Source organism: Pristiophorus japonicus, chromosome 9, assembly GCF_044704955.1.
Source record: "Pristiophorus japonicus isolate sPriJap1 chromosome 9, sPriJap1.hap1, whole genome shotgun sequence".
NCBI classification, from domain to species: Eukaryota; Metazoa; Chordata; class Chondrichthyes; family Pristiophoridae; genus Pristiophorus; species Pristiophorus japonicus.
The window spans coordinates 225,046,072-225,063,922 of NC_091985.1; the positions used below are offsets into that span (position 1 = coordinate 225,046,072).

Here is a 17,851-nt window from a genome sequence, read left to right on the forward strand (position 1 = left end):
TCGAAGACCTTCACCGTCACATAGCTCCGTCCACTTTAAGGACCACACGCCAGGACAGCGTGGGATCACATGACTCCTGATTTGAACCCGCAGCGGCCGTTAAATCGCCTTTGCATGAGCCCGGCAGCGCGCCTCTGATGTCAACCGCCGCCCGCAGCACGTGTCGATGCTGAGGGATGGGATTGCTCACAGTGTGCATGCACCAAACTCCTGCTACCTCGCGCGCAGTTTGCTGCTGAATTTCAGTTTCACAACTTGTATTGATAGAGCACCTTTAACATAGTAAAACCTCCCAAGGAGCTTCACAGCAGTGTTACATGACAACAAATTTGGCAGCGAGCCGCAAAAGGAGAAATTAGGACACGTGACCAAAAGCTGGGTCAAAGAGGTAGGTTTTAAGGAGCTTCTGAAAGTAGGAAAGAGGCGGAGAGGTTTAGGGAGGGAGTTCCAGAGCTCGGGGCCCAGGCAGCTGAAGGGCTGGACATCGATGGTGGAGCGATTATAATTAGGGATATTCAAAACACAGATATCTCGGGGCATTGTGAGGCTGGCGGAGATTACAGAGGGAGAGGTGAGGCCATGGAGGCATTTGCAAACAAGGATGAGAATTTTGAAATCGATGCGTTGCTTAACCGGGAGCCAATGTAGGTCAGTGAGCACAGGGGTGATGGGTGAGCGGGACTTGGTACGAGTTAGGACATGGGCAGCCAAGGTTTGGATCACCTCTAATTTACGCAAGGTCATCATCATCGGCAGTCTATCGGAATTGAAGACTTGCTTTCCACTCTTAAAATGGGTCCTTAGATGGCTGAACAGTCCAATATGAGACCCACAGTCCCTGTCACAGGTGTGATCGATAGTCATTGAGGGAAAGGGTGGGTGGGGAGTCTGGTTTGCCGCACGTTCCTTCCACTGCCTGTGCTTGTTTTCTGTATGCTCTCAGCGATGAGACTCGAGGTGTTCAACGCCCTCCCGGATGCACTTCCTCCATTTAGGGCGGTCTTTGGCCAGGGACTGCCAGGTGTTGGTGGGGGTGTTGCACTTTATCAGGGAGGCTTTGAGGGTGTCCTTGTAACCATTCCTCTGCCCACCTTTGGCTCATTTGCCGTGTAGGAGTTCCGAGTAGAGCACTTGCTTTGGGAGTCTCGTGACTGGCATGCGGACAATGTGGCCTGCCCAGCGGAGCTGATCAAGTGTGGTCAGTGCTTCAATGCTGGGGTTGTCGGCCTAGTTGAGGACACTAATGTTAGTGCGTCTTTCCTCCCAGGGGATTTGTAGGATCTTGCGGAGACATCGTTGGTGGTATTTCTCCAGCGACTTGAGGTGTCTACGGTACATGGTCCATGTCTCTAAGCCATACAGGAGGGCGGGTATTACTACAGCCCTGTAGACCATGAGCTTGGTGGCAGTTTTGAGGGCCTGGTCTTCGAACACTCCTTTTCCTCAGGCAGCCGAAGGCTGCACTGGTGCACTGGAGGTGGTGTTGAATCTCGACTTCAATGTCTGCTCTTGTTGATAAGAGACTCCTGAGATATGGGAAATGGTCCACGTTGTCCAGGGCTGCGCTGTGGATCTTGGTGACTGGGGGGCAGTGCTATGCGGCGAGGACAGGCTGGTGGAGGACCTTTGCCTTACGGATGTTTAGCGTAAGCCCCATGCTTTCGTATGTCTCAGTAAATACGTCGGCTATGTCCTGGAGTTCAGCCTCTGTATGTGCGCAGACGCAGGCATCATCCGCGTACTATAGCTCAACGATACAGGTTGGTGTGGTCTTGTACCTGGCCTGGAAAATTAAAGGGTAGGACCTCAAATGTAGTAATCTTTGAGTTACTACCGGTGCCACTTGCTAATGAGTACAAGAGTAGAAGAATAGAGAGGATGAATGCGTGGTTGGAGAGTTGGTGTAGGTAGGAGGGCTTTAAATTCTTGGGGCATTGTGACTGCTTCTGGGGGAGATGGGACCTGTACAAATCGGACGGGTTGCACCTCATTAGCGCCGGGACCAATATCCTCATGGGGAGTTTTGCTAGTGCTGTTGGGGGATGGGAACCTGAGAACAAATTCAATAGGTGAGGAAGTAAAGCAGAAATTGGATAGCAAGAATTTAGAAAGCAAATCTGTAAGACAGAGGAAACAAGGGTTGGTAAGTGGTAATCAAGGAGGTCTTCCTGTGCTACATGGTATATACTTTAATGCAAGGAGTCTTGCGAATAAGGCGGATGAGTTAATAGCACAGGTAAACATTTGGGAGTATGACATTACAGCCATTACAGAGACATGGCTGAAAGAGGGGCAGGTTTGGCAGATCAATATTCCTGGTTACAGGATTTTTAGACAAGAGGGTGGGGGGGGAAAGGTGGTTGGGGGGGAGGTGGTCACTGTATTGATTAAAGAAACTATTACAGTGGTGAGAAGGGATGATATGTTAGAGGGATCATCAAATGAGGCCATATGGGTCGAATTGAAAAATAAAAAAGGGGCGATCACACTGCTGGGCATGTGTTATAGACCCCCAAACAGTGGGAGGGAGCTAGAGAAGCAAATATGTAGGCAAATTGCTGTGAAGTCCGAAAGCCACAGGGCAGTAATAGTAGGGGATTTTAACTATCCAAATATTGATTGGGACAAATATAGTGTGACGGGTATAGAGGGTGCGGAATTCTTAAAATGCATTCAAGAGAACATTTTTAGTCAGTATGTAACAAGCCCAACATGAGAGGGGGCGGTTTTGGATTTAGTTTTGGGGAATGAAGCTGGGCAGGTTGAAGGGGTAGTAGTGGGAGAGCACTTGGGTGCCAGTGACCATAATTCAGTCAGATTCAAGATAGTTATGGATAAGGACAAGAATAGGCCTGGAATAAAAGTCCCAAATTGAGGAAAAGCTAACTTTGCTAAGTTGAGGAGTGATTTGGCCACAGTCATCATCATAGGGAGTCCCTCAAAATCGAGGAAGACTTGCTTCCACTCGAAAAATGAGTTCTTAGGTGACTGAACAGTCCAATACGGGAATTACAGTCTGTGTCACAGGGGGACAGACAGTCGTGTCGGAGAGTCATGAGACATTCGTTAATCCCGCAGGGGGAGTCTCTGAGGCGGTCAACCAGCTCGTTCTTGATAGCGAAACCGACTCTGTGGAGGCGGCGTTCTTCCTCTGGTTTGCCTTTCCAGAAGAAGGTGTAACCTCCACCTTGTTTCTTGAGCTGGCCTTCCCCTGCCTGCTGGATTTCACTTAGGGCGGCGATGTCAACATCAAAGCGTCTGAGTTCCTGGGCAACTATGGCGGTGCGCGTTCCGGCCTGTCACTGTTGGAGTTGGCCATGAGGGTCCTGATGTTCCAGGTCCCGAACTTCATATTGTATGGTGGAAGATCCTGTGCGTGAGTTCTTTTAATGTGGGGTAGCCGTTGCACACTGGCTACTACAGCGACTCAGCTGAGCAAGGTCTTGGTCCAGTGACAAGGGGGTCCAAGACGACTGGAGACCAGGCACTACTGTATGGGCATAATTGCCTATGGCGAGATGTTGGCCATAAGCTCAGCACTGAGGACCAGAAACTGGCCACAGTGGACTGGAAACAACTACTTGTGGGTAAATCAGTGTCGGAACAGTGGGAGGCATTCAAAAGAGGAGATCCGGAAGGCTCAGACCAAACATGTGCTCTTAAAGAAAAAAAGCAATTCTAACGTAGCCCAAGTTTGCCGATGATACAAAGATGGGAGGAAAAGCAATGTGTGAGGAGAACACAAAAAATCTGCAAAAGGACGTAGACAGGCTAAGTGAGTGGGCAAAATTTGGCAGATGGGGTATAATGTTGGAAAGTGTGAGGTCATGCACTTTGGCAGAAAAAAATCAAAGAACAAGTTATTATTTAAATGGAGAAAGATTGCAAAGTGCTGCAGTACAGCGGGACCTGGGGGTACTTGTGCATGAAACACAAAAGGTTAGTATGCAGGTACAGCAAGTGATCAGGAAGGCAAATGGAATCTTGACCTTTATTGCAAAGGAGATGGAGTATAAAAGCAGGGAAGTCTTGCTACAGTTGTACAGGGTATTGGTGAGGCCACACCTAGAATATTGCATGCAGTTTTGGTTTTCATATTAACGAAAGGATATACTTTCTTTGGAGGCAGTTCAGAGAAGGTTCACAAGGTTGATTCCAGAGATGAGGGGTTTGGCTTATAAGGAAAGATTGAGTAGGTTGGATCTCTACTCATTGAAATTCAGATGAATGAGAGGTGATCTTATCGAAACGTATAAGATTATGAGGGTGCTTGACAAGGTGAACGCAGAGAGGATGTTTCCACTGATGGGGGAGACTAGAACTAGAGGGCATAATCTTAGAATAAGGAGCCGCCCATTTAAAACTGAGATGAGGAGAAATTTCTTCTCTCAGAGGGTTGTGAATCTGTGGAATTTGCTACCTCCGAGAGCTGTGGAAGCTGGGACATTGAATAAATGTAAGACAGAAATAGACAGTTTCTTAAATGATAAGGGAATAAGGAGTTATGGAGAGCGGGCAGGGAAGTGGACCCGAGTCCATGATCGGATCAGCCATGATCGTATTAAATGGTGGAGTAGGCTCGAGGGGCCGTATGGCCTACTCCTGCTCCTATTTCTTATGTTCTTATATTTAGAGCCCCCTGGATGTCTAGGGACTTACAGGGGAGGAAAGAAAAAAAGGGAAGCTTGTGTCATATACCGAAGGCTAAATACTACAGAATCTTTGGAGGAATATAGAAAGTTCAGAGGTAAAATTAAAAAGGATATTAGGAATGCTAAGAGAGAGCATGAAAATTTCTTGGCTAGTAAAATTAAGGAAAACTGAAAGATGTTCTATAAATATATTAAGAGCAAGAGGGTAACTAAAGAAAGTGTAGGGCCTATTAGAGACCATGAAAGTAATCTTTGTGTGGAGGTGGAAGATGTTGGTGTTATGTATGCAAACCTATGTAACCAGTATTCTACCGCCACCAGAGGGCATATCTGTTGGAGTCCCAAGGGATCCCTGCATTCCTTGGGAGCACTGTATATAAGCAGGCCTCCCATGCTGTACCAACACTCTGGAGTTAAATAACGGCACTAAGGTCACACTTACTCAAGTCTGCAGTACTCAATCACTTTACTTTGTTATGGACACAACAATTGGCGCGAGATAACGTGAAAATGCAGAAAACTGTTGGTATCCTTGAGCGACACGACCAATACTTAGTGGCCAATGAGCTGGAAGGGGACGAGAACGCTGCCAAACGAAGGGCGATCCTCCTCACCGTCTGCAGGGCAACAACCTATGGCCTCATGAAGAATCTTCTTGCTCCGGTGAAAACAACAACCAAATCGTATGAAGAACTGTGTACGCTGGTCCGGGAGCACCTAAATCTGAAGGAGAGCATTCTGATGGCAAGGTATCGATTTTATACATGTCAACGGTCTGAAGGCCAGGAAGTGGTGAGCTATGTCGCCTTTCACGATATTGCGAACTCGATGGATTCCTGGAGCAAATGCTAAGAGACTTTTTTGTGCTTGGCATTGGCCATGAGATTATCCTCCGCAAACTATTGACTGTTGAAACACCGAGCCTGAGCAAAGCCATAACGATAGCCCAGGCATTTATGTCCACCGGTGATAACACCAAACAAATTTTGCAGCATAAAGAAGTTTCGGCAAGTACTGTACACAAAGTAACGTCAGTTTCAGGCAGGAATGCATATGGCAGAACGTACGGGCCTGCAGCTGCATGACCTTAGATGACCCAGAGTCCGCCATCAAACGTTAATGCGAGGCAGTTAACACCTTGTTGGTGCTGCGGAGGTGATCATCGAGCCCATCAATGCCGCTTCGAACGCTATGTGTGCAAAGGCTGTGGAACAATGGGATACCTCCAGCGAATGTGCAGACGAGCTGCAAACCCTGCAAACCACGTTGCAGAGGAAGATCAATCCATGGCGGATCAAACTGAACCACAGACTTGACAGAGGACGCAGAAGTGTATGAGATACACACCTTCACCACAAAATGTCCGCCGATCATGTTAAAAGTCAAACTGGACGGAATTCTAGTATCCATGGAACTGGACACGGGTGTGAGTCCGTTCATCATGAGCAAAAAGGCCTTTGACAGACTGTGGTGCAACAAGGCAAGCTGAGGATTTACACTAAAGAGCTGATCCCTGTAATTGCCAGCGCAGCAGTAAAAGTTATTGTGTTATAACACAGATGAGACTGCACACAGGGAGGTTAAAGTGACAGTGACCTCAGTCTTTATTAAAACACTCCAGAGTCCGGAACAGGCCTTAGAGGCCGGTTTATATACATGGTTTCCAAGGGATGCTGGGATCCCTTGGGACTTCAAAGGATGCGCTCCCTGGTGGAAGAACATGGGAATGCATGTTTTATAGATATACAACATCACTCACCCTCAAAGTCAAAGTGAAAACTATTTACAAGGTGAGGCGGTCGGGAGCCTTTCTTTCCCTGGTGGACCACCTCGGTACAAATGTCTGTTCTGGTGTGTTGGCTCTGCCCTCGCTGGGCTGGCGTGTTGTTGGCCCTGCAGGGCTGCTAGGTGAGCCTGGCCTTGCTGGGCTGTTGGGCGTGATGGGTTCGATTTCCTGGTCCGGGGTGGTGTCGTTGATCCTTTGGGTGTGTGTTGTGGGCTCGAAAAAGGTTGTGCCTGCTGTGGGTTGTTCAGGGCAGTTTGTGAACCGCAGCCTCGTTTGGTCCAGGTGCTTTCTGCAAATTTGTCCATTGTCTAGTTTGACTACAAACACCCTACTCCCTTCTTTAGCTATCACCATGCCCGCGATCCACTTAGGACCATGTCCATAGTTTAGCACATACACAGGGTCATTCAGATTAATTTCCAGTGACACAGTGGCGCGACCATCGTTTACATTTTGTTGCTGCCACCTGCTTTCTACCTGATCATGCAGGTTGGGGTGAACCAGCGAGAGTCTGGTTTTAAGTGTCCTTTTCATGAGTAGCTCAGCTGGGGGCACTCCTGTGAGCAAGTGGGGTCTCGTGTGCTAGCTGAGCAGTACTCGGGACAGGCGGGTTTGGAGTGAGCCTTCTGTGACTCGTTTAAGGCTCTGTTTGATGGTTTGTACTGCCCGCTCTGCCTACCCATTGGAGGCTGGTTTAAACGGGGCCAAGGTGACATGTTTGATCCCATTGCGGGTCATGAATTCTTTAAATTCAGCACTGGTGAAACATGGCCCGTTGTCACTGACCAGTATGTCAGGCAGGCCGTGGGTGGCAAACATGGCCCTCAGGCTTTCAATGGTGGTGGTGGCGGTGCTTCCTGACATTATTTCACATTCAATCCATTTTGAAAAAGCATCCACCACCACCACCAGGAACATTTTACCGAGAAACGGGCCCGCATAGTCGACATGGATCCTCGACCATGGTCTGGAGGGCCAGGACCACAAACTAAGTGGTGCCTCTCTGGGCGCGTTGGTCAACTGAGCACATACGCTGCATTGCCGTACACAGGACTCTAAGTCAGAGTCGATACCAGGCCACCACACGTGGGATCTGGCTATCGCTTTCATCATTACTATACCCAGGTGTGTGCTGTGGAGATCCGAGATGAATGTCTCCCTGCCCTTTTTGGGTAGCACCATGCGGTTACCCCACAACAGGCAGTCTGCCTGAATGGACAGCTCGTACTTTCGCCGCTGCAACGGCTTGATTAGCTCTTGCATTTCAATGGGGATGCTGGCCCAGCTCCCATGCAGTACACAGTTTTTTACTAGGGACAGCAGAGGATCTTGGCTGGTCCAAGTCCTAATCTGGCAGGCCATGACAGGTGATTTATCATTTTCAAACGCTTCCATGACCATCAATAAGTCTGCGGGCTGCGCCACCATCAACAAGTTTGCAGGCTGCGCCATTTCCACCCCCATGGTGGGCAATGGTAGCCAACTGAGATCATCCGCACAGTTCTCAGTGCCTGGTATAGTTATATACTGATAGCGTGAGTGCCCACCTTTGCATGCACGCTGAGGCATTAGAATTTATCCACTAGTTTTCAGTGAACAGGGATATGAGAGGCTCGTGATCGGTTTCCAGCTCAAATTTGAGGCCTAACAGATACTGATGCATTTTCTTTACCCAGAACACACACGCTAATGCCTCTTTCTCAATCATGCTGTAGGCCCTCTCGGCCTTAGACAACCTCCTGGAGGCATAGGCGACAGGTTGCAACTTCCCCGTAATGTTAGCTTGTTGTAATACACACCAGACTCCATACGACGATGCGTCACATGCTAGCACAAGTCTTTTACAAGGGTTATACAATACAAGCAGCGTGTTGGAGCATAAAATGTTTCTGGCTTTCTCAAAAGCAATTACTTGTTTTTTTGTCCCATACCCAGTTCTAAGAGGGTGCTTAACCCCGGTAGGAAGTTACCAAAATAGTTGGGAAGTCCGAGGAACGACCGCAGCTCCGTGACATTCTGTGCCCTGGGCGCGTTCCTGATAGCCTCTGTCTTGGTGTCTGTGGGCCGAATGCCGTCCGCCGCGATCTTTCTCCCCAAAAACTCCACTTCTGTTGCCATGAAGACACATTTCGACCTCTTCAGCCGCAGCCCTACGCGATCCAGTCGCTGGAGGACCTGCTCCAGGTTTTGTAGGTGCTCGATGGTGTCCCGGCCTGTGATCAATATGTCATCCTGAAAAACCACCGTGTGTGGTACCGACTTGAGTAGGCTCGCCATGTTTCTCTGGAACATCGCTGCAGCCGACTGAATTCCAAACGGGCATCTGTTGGAGAGGAATAGTCCCTTGTGCGTGTTGATGCAGGTGAGGCCCTTCGAAGACTCCTCCAGCTCCTGCGTCATGTAGGCCGAAGTCAGGTTGAGCTTGGTGAATGTCTTGCCTCCTGCAAGCATCGCAAATAGGTCGTCTGCCTTAGGTAGCGGGTATTGGTTTTGTAGCGAGAAACGATTAATAGTTACTTTTGAATCGCCGCAAATCCTGACTGTGCCATCACTTTTGAGTACTGGAGCAATCGGGCTGGCCCACTCACTGAATTCCACTGGGGAGATGATGCCCTCGCATTGCAGCCTGTCCAGCTCGATTTCCACTCTCTCCCTCATCATGTGAGGTACCGCTCGCACCGTGTGGTGAATGGGTCGTGCCTCTGGGACCAAGTGGATCCGCACCTTCGCCCCAGAAAAGTTTCCAATGCCTGGCTCAAAAAGGGAAGGAAATTTGTTAAGAACCTGGGTACATGAGGCCTCATCGACATGTGACAGCGCTCGGATGTCATCCCCGTTCCAGCGGATCTTGCCCAGCCAGCTCCTTCCAAGCAGAGTGGGGCCATCGCCTGGGACAATCCAGAGTGGCAGTTCATGCACCGTGCCCTCGAAGCTGACCTTGACCATGGCGCTGCTCAGGGCAGTGATGAGCTCTTTGGTGTATGCTCTCAGTTTCGTGTGGATGGGGTTCAGGGCTGGTCTGAGTGCCTTGTTGCACCACAGTCTCTCAAACATCTTTTTACTCATGATGGATTGGCTAGCACCAGTGTCCAGTTCCATGGCTATGGGCAAGCCATTCAATTTTACATTTAGCATTATAGGTGGCATTTCATTGAAAATGTGTGCACCTCGTGTACTTCAGCATCTGCCTCCTCTCTCTCAGGCTCGAAATTGCTTTGATCTACCATGGACTGATCTTCATCTGCCACATGGTGGTTAACAGGTTTTGTAGAGCTTGCAGCTCATCTGCAAGCTTGTTGGAGGTGCCCCATTGTTCCACAGTTCTTGCAAACATAACCTTTGAAGTGGCATGAATCGGCTGAATGCAAGCCCCCACAAGAGCAACAAGGTGTGAATTGCCTTGCATTCATCCTTTGTTGCAGACTCTGAGTCATCTGGGTCACCCGAGGCCTGCTGGCAGTTGCAGACTCGTGGTTTCTGCCCTGTACATTTCTGCTCACAAACACAGTTCCAGTTAATTTATAAACATTGCTAGCACTTGTGTGCTGAGAAATTTGTTTGGTGTTATCACTGGTGGACATAAACGCATGTGCTATTGCAATGGCCTTACTGAGGGTCAGTGTCTCTACAGTCAAAAATTTTCGTCGGATGGTCTCGTGGCCAATGCCCAGTACAAAAAAGTCTCTGAGCATCTGCTCCAGGTAGCCATTGTCCTGCAAGTCGCCTTAGCTTGGCGACGTAGCTCGCCACTTCCTGACCTTCAGATCGCTGGCAAGTGTAGAACCGATACCTCGCCATTAGCACGCTCTCCCTCAGATTAAGATGCTCCCGAACCAGTGTACGCAGCTCCCCATATGACTTATCTGTGGGTTCCACCAGAGCCAGAAGATTCTTCATGAGGCTGTTGGTCGGTGCCCCGCAGACCGCGAAGAGGACCGCTCTCCTTTTTGCAGAATTCCTTCTCCGTCCAGCTCGTTGGCTACAAAGTACTGGTCGAGTCGTTTGACATAGGCTTCCCAGTCCTCACCCTCCGAGAATTTCTCCAGGATGCCCAGAGTTTGCTGCATCTTTGCGTTGGATTCGTGTACTCGTCGCCAGTTGTTGTGTTCCTAACACAGATGGAGGTTAAAGTAACAATGACCTCAGTCTTTATTAAGACACTCCAGAGTGAGGAACAGGCCTTAGGGGCCAGCTTATATACAGTGCTCCCAAGGGATGCTGGGATCCCTTGGGACTTCAGGGGATGTGCCCCCCTGGTGGCGGAACATGGGAGTGCATGCTTTACAGATACACAACAGACACGAGGGGCCGAAATGGCCTCCTTCTGCGCTGTAAATTTCTGTTATTGGCTGATTTCACCAGTCTTGTTACTGAGCCAAATGCAGAGCAGGAGGCGCCTTAGTTCCATCCCCAACCTGTGCTGTTGGCTGATCTCACACTCTGTGTTACTGAACCTCACACAGAGCAGGAGGCGTCCTAGTTCCATCCCGGATTGTAGAGTTAGCTGATCTCACCCTACCTCGGGGCTAGAAATTCGTTTGGGACGGTGGAGCACAGCGGGCGTTATCGGATCTGCCGCCACCTGTTGTTCTGTTCATTGCATTAAAATGGCTAGAGCCCGCAGGGTGTATTTGTGCATTGCTGCGGTTAACGCAGATCTGTGAGAAGGACTGCACTGTGCCTCCACATCTAAAAAAAAACAACCTACTGAACAAGTGTTGTCTTGCCCCGCCAGAGGCGGTGCCAGGGAGCGGGTTGTTCTGACCTGGCTCACTGTTTATCGACTGAACAACAGGATTATTATTGGAAGACCCGGAGGCGGGGCGGGGCTGTCTGGGCTGGCCCGAGTGTCAATGCCTGAACACAACAGGTTAGCAGCTGGCAGGTCAAAAAACAGCAATTACAGGACTTGGTTTATTCAAATCTATAGAAAAAGAAAATCTCCGACCGAACGTTTGACCGACTCCCCAGTCAATACCCAGGTAAGTTTCTGGGCTCCGCTGTTTAGCTTAGACTGGACGCAGGGCGGAAGAGTGTGTGCGGTTATGTGAAGCAACACTTTGCAAACTTTCCCGTAGATTCCCTTGACCGATTATCTGATCTTTACTGTCCTGGAATTCTGTGACTTTAACAGATGAAAACATATAACTAACTTTGTTCACAATTGAAGTGGTGGCCAATTGCCAAACTGCTTGGATTTGATTTCACCAGTGAGGCCGCTCCCTGTTCTGAAATAACTGAGGAATGTTTAAGAGCTGAAATCCACCCTGAGGGCCGGCAGCAGATTTCACACAGAGGGCGGAGCTCGGAATCTCACAGAACACGGAGCAAATCAAATTCCCAATTGATGACTTGCTCAAATCAAACAAGGAACTTCTTCTTGTAGTGAAATAACAAAATATATAACTTGCAAAATCTGCACGGAAATAGAGACAGAAAATCCTTGCGGGTCACGGTAAGGTTAATGGAGTTTCGAAGCTTCATTTTGTTTGTTTATGAGCATTTTCTCCTTCTCCCAGAGCCGATTTCCCTCGGTCAGATCTGCTCCCCGGCGCTGGGAGCTTTCTGTTCCTCGCGACTGTAACAATTCGGAGTGTGGGTTCAGACCGTGACTGAGGACGGTCCATTTTGCACCGAGGATTTCAGGGTTAAACCCACTCATGGTCTCCCCACCCACACATTTTAGGAGCGGTTGCGGGACAGAAAGCAGGAACAAAAACTCTGGGGATTTACCTCTATCCTGGTCCAGCGGCGCCGCTTCCCCATTTTTAGAATTCGCAGTTCAGTAAACAGGATTGGGAACTGGTCATTTCTGGCACCATGTGCTCTTATTTTTCCCTCACTGAACCGTTTAGTTATTTAACTGATCAAAGGCTGGAGCAGCAGTTCAGAGCGAACACACGGGTCGGCTCAGTAAAGGGTTAACACATTCCCACTGGCCGATTATCTATCGCTCTCTGCCGAGCAGCTGGAACATCAGCCTCTGGTTCCCTGGACTGAACATGATCCAGTCACAGCATCAGAGCAACTTCGGAGATAAAACATGATCCCAATTAACTGTTGTTTGTCAATGTCAGGTTGGAAGGGATGTGAATTAGGTTGCAGGATGGAGCAGGGATTTCTGTTTCAGCTGAAATAAGTTCACGTCAATTAGGTTATTGTCAAACTGGCAAAAAAGCAGAGCCCGCTCCCTTTAGAGAGAAACAAACCTCGGGAAAGTTTAAGCTGGAAATCGGTTCAGGGCAGAATCCACCAATCACACAGATAGAAGGATCCTGATCGTTAATCTTCATATAATTACTGAAATTACCAACAGGTAGGAGGCCCATCATCAATCTTTACATAAAATGGTTTCACATAATGGCTTTACATACTGAGAATGTAAGACCCCTAAAGATATTCCAAAGATACTGTGCATCGTTTCACTATTTAAGGTTACATGATTCGTAACATTACACATTAGCGTTAATATTAGTTCTTTTTTGGCAGTCCTTCGGAGTCGAGGATGACTTGCTTTCCACACTAAAAATGAGTTCTCATGTGGCTGATGAGTCCAATGCGGGACGTTCCCCCAATCGGTGATTGGAGCATGGGTAGGTATAGCAGGAGCGGCGAGAGATTGTAGAGGGATGTGATTGGGGCCCAGGGGAGGCGAGAGTTTAGGGCCCAGGGGCAGCACGGGCCAGCCCACACTGCTATATGTGTGCGTACTATGTCCGTGCAGCAGAGCAGGTCTCCAGTTGTCTTGGTTAACCCTTGCTACTGAACCAAGACCTAGCTCTGTCCAGCCCGTGTGGTGCCTGCTGTGCAATGGTCACCACACATTTTAAAAAAAAATCCAAGCACAGGCATCTTCCACCCTTCAAGATTTAGTTCAGACCTGGAATTTTAGGTCCATCATTGAAACACCCGTGAACTTTTTGACGTGGAAGCAAGTTATCCTCGATCGAGGGACTGCTTATGATGACAGTCTCTGTCACAGGTCGGGCAGACAGTGGTTAAAGGAACAGGTGGGTAGGGTGCTTGGTTTGCCGTGCGCTCCTTCCATTATTTACGCTTGGCTTCAGCTTTCTTTCAGTGTAGAGACTCGGTGTTTGCCTTGAGTGTATTAAGGATGGTTTTCTAGACCAATATGTCGAGGAACCAACCAGGGAGCTGGCCATCCTAGACTGGGTGATGTATAATGTGAAAGAACTAATTAGCAATCTTGTTGTGTGAGGCCCCTTGGGGAAGAGTGACCATAACAGAGTAGAATTCTTTATTACGATGGAGAGTGACAGTTAATTCAGAAACTCGGGTCCTGAACTTAAGGAAAGATAACTTCGACGGTATGAGGCGTGAATTGGCTAGAATAGACTGGCGAATTATACTTAAAAGGATTGACGGTGGATAGGCAATAGCAAACATTTAAAGATCACATGGATGAACTTCAACAATTGTACATCCCTGTATAGAGTAAAAATAAAACGGGGAAGGTGGCTCAACCGTGGCTAACAAAGGAAATTAAGGATAGTGTTAAATCCAAGGAAGAGGCATATAAATTGGCCCCGATCACGTCCCTCTACAGTCTCTCGCCGCTCCTTCGCCCCGACCTCGCCATTCCTGTATCTGCCCACGCTCCAATCACCGACCTGGACCTTGATGATGTCACTCTTCGTTGCTATCGCCCTCCTATACCAGCTCGCACTGCTCCCTGAAGTAGTATGCCTCCACGCTGCTCCCGAAGGCCCGTGCTGCTCCTTTTATGGCCCCGATCTGCCGCTGGAGTTCTCGTTCATGTCGGGGCCTCCATGCTGCTCCATTATTCAGCAGATAATTAAATGTAGCTAATAGGAACGGGGTGGGGAGGGGCATTCAGCCCCTCAAGCTCGTTCCTCCCTCTAATTAGATTATGGCTGATTTGTATCTTAACTCCATCTACCTGCCTTTGATTAGTTTCATTTGATACCCTTAACTAATAAAAAAAAAAGTGTCTCCTAATGTCTTGAACAATTTAAATCGACAGACTCCATACATCTTTGGTGAAGGAATTCCACACTTCTACTAACCTTTGTGTGGAAAAGTGCTGCCTGATTTCATTGCTGAATGGCATAGCTCTAATTTTAAGCTTGCAACCTCCCCACCCCACCCCACCCCACCCCACACTGTTCTGGAGTCCCACCGCATTAAATCTCTCTATCTACTCAATCAAATCCTTTTACCATTTTAAACACTCCAATTAGTTCTCGCCGGCTGCATGCAAATCCACAATTTTCTGACATGGTCCATTTAACAGTGAATTTAATGAGATGGATTTGTTCGTGTGAATGTTCTGTTGTAATAGAGAAGTCTCTCTGCTTAAAATAACAAGTTTGCAAACCCACCATTTCCCCGAACTGTCGCAGTCTTGTTTTCAAAACCCTACATGGCCTCGCCCCTCCCTATTTCTGTAACCACCAGCCCTACAACTCTCCGAGAAATCTGCGCTCCTTCAACTGTGGCCTCTTGAGTATCCTGATTTTAATAGATAACCATAGAAACCATGGAAATTTACAGCACAGAAGGAGGTCATTCAGCCCATTATGTCCTTGCCAGCCGTCAAAGAGCTACCCAGGCTAATTACACTTGCCAGCTCTTGTAGGTTATGGCACTTGTGCATATCCAAGTACTTTTTTAATGTGATGAGCGTTTGTGCCTCTACTACTCTTTCAGGCAGTGAGTTCCAGACCCCCATCACCCTCTGGGCGAAAAGGTTTGTCCTCCATGCCCTGCTAAACGTCCTTCCAATTACTTTTAAACTATGCCCCTGGTTATTGAACTTTCTGCTAAGGGAAATATGTCCTTCCGATCCACTCATAATTTTATACACATCAATTAGGTCTCCCTTATCCTCCTCTCATCCAAGGAAAACAATCCCAGCCTTTCCAATCTTTCCTCGTAGCTCAAATTCTCTGTGGATATGCACTCTACACTTCGGTGTCCTACCATTTACTGTGCATTCCCAAGCCTTGATAGCCCTACCAAAATGCATTACCTCAGACATCTCCAGATTAAATTCCATTTGCCACTGTACTGCCCACCTGACCAATCCATTGATATCTTCCTGCAGTCTACAGCTTTCTTCTTCATCATCAACCACATGGCCAATTTTTGTATCATCTGCAAACTTCTTAATCATATCCCCTACATTCAATTCTAAATCATTGATGTATACCACAAAAAGCAAGGGTTCTCGTATTGAGTCTTGTGGAACCCCACTGGAAGCATTCTTCTGGTCACAGTGATAGCCAAGGGGCTATAGGGAGGGAGGAACTTAACACAATCACTAAGGAGGTGGTACTCAGTAGGATAATGGGACTAAAGGCAGATAAATCCCCTGGACCTGATGGATTGCATCCTAGGGTCTTAAGAGAAGTAGTGGCAGGGATAGTGGATGCATTGCATGTAATTTACCAAAATTCCCTGGATTCTGGGGAGGTTCCAGCAGATTGGAAAACTGCAAATGTAACGCCCCTATTTAAAAAAAGGAGGCAGACAAAAAGCAGGAAACTATAGACCAGTTAGCCTAACATCTGTGGTTGGGAAAATGTTGAAGTCCATTATTAAAGAAGCAGTAGCAAGACATTTAGAAAAGCAAAATTCGGTCAGGCAGAGTCAGCATGGATTTATGAAGGGGAAGTCATGTTTGACAAATTTACTGGAGTTCTTCGTGGATGAAACGAACAGGGTGGATAAAGGGGAACCAGTGGATGTGGTGTATTTGGACTTCCAGAAGGCATTTGACAAGGTTCCACATAAAAGGTTATTGCACAAGATAAAAGTTCACGGGGTTAGCATGGATAGAGGATTGGATGACTAACAGAAAACAGAGAGTCGGGATAAATGGTTCATTCTATGGTTGGCAACCAGTGGGGTCCCGGAGGGATCAGTGCTGGGGGCCCAACTATTTACAATCTATATTAATGACTTGGAAGAAGGGAATGAGTGTAACGTAGCCAAGTTTGCTGACGATAGAAAGATGGGAGGAATAGCAATGTGTGAGGAGGACACACAAAATCTGCAAAAGGACATAGACAGGCTAAGTGAGTGGGCAAAAATTTGTCAGATGGAGTATAACGTTGGAAAGTGTGAGGTCATGCACTTTGGCAGAAAACATCAAAGAGCAAGTTATTATTTAAATGGAGAAAGATTGCAAACTGCCGCAGTACAACGGGACCTGGGGGTACTTGTGCATGAAATGCAAAAGGATAGTATGCAGGTACAGCAAGTGATCAGGAAGGCCAATGGTATCTTGGCCTTTATTGCAAAAGGGATGGAGCAGGGAAGTCTTGCTACAGCTATATAAGGTATTGATGAGGCCACACCTGGAATACTGCCGTATGGTACCTTATCAAAAGCTTTGCTAAAATCCATATACACTCCATCAAACGCACTACCCTCATCGACCCTCCTTGTTACCTCCTCAAAAATTTCAATGAGTTAGTCAAGCACGGCCTTTCCTTAACAATTCCATGCTGACTGTCGTTGATTAATCCATGTCTTTCTAAATGAATATTTATCCTGTCCCTCAGATTTTTTCCAATAATTTTCCCACCACCGAGGTTAGGCTGACTGGCCAGTAATTACTCTATCTATCCCATTCTCCCTTTTACAACAACGGTACAATGTTAGCAGTTCTCCAGCACCACAGGTGTAAACAGAGGATTAGGAAATAATGGTCAGAGCCTCTGCAATTTCATTTTTTGCTTCTCTTATCAGCGTGGGATAAATTTCCTTGGGTAATATACATTTTCAAAGAAGTTAAACCTCTTAATACTTCCTTTCTCACTATATTTATTTCACAATCCTCCTCCCTGATTGCAATGTCTGCATTGTCCCTCTCTTTTGTGACAAAAGATTTAAAGTATTCATTAAGAACCATACCCACGTCTTCTGCCTCCACACATAGTGCCTTTATGGACTCTAATGGGCACTACTCTTTGATTAGTTATCCACTTGCTCTTAATATATTTATAAAACATCTTTGGGTTTTCCTTCATTTTACTTGCCAATATTTTTTCATATCCCTCCTTGCTTTCCTAATTTCCTTTTTAATTTCACCCCTGCACTTTCTGTACTCCTACAGTTTCTGCAGCATTGAGCCCTCCTGTCATAAGCTTCTCTTTTTTTCTTTATCCTAACCTGTATGCCCCTTGCAATCCAGTTGTCTCTAGATTTGTCAGCCCCACCCTTTTTCTTTAAGGGAACATACTTGCTCTGAACCCTCACTATCTCCTGGAATGCCTCCCTCAGATTTGACACTGATTTACCATCAAGTAGCTGTTTCCTGTCTACTTTAGCTAAATTACATCTCAGCTTAGTAAAACTGACTTTTCCCCAATTAAGAACTTTTATTCCTGGTTCATTTTGGTCCTTTTCCATAACTAACCTAAAT

At 47.4% G+C, this 17,851-nt stretch overlaps 1 protein-coding gene across 1 annotated transcript in view; it reads left to right on the forward strand.

The window, feature by feature from the left end:
- Nucleotides 1–11,283: 11,283 nt before the first annotated feature.
- Nucleotides 11,284–17,851, forward strand: part of LOC139273793 (NACHT, LRR and PYD domains-containing protein 3-like) — a 41,512-nt gene continuing 34,944 nt past the window's right edge. Inside the window, exon 1 of the mRNA XM_070890891.1 lies at nucleotides 11,284–11,420. The gene's annotated coding sequence lies outside the window, so the exon portion shown is untranslated. The remainder of the gene's footprint in view (nucleotides 11,421–17,851) is intronic.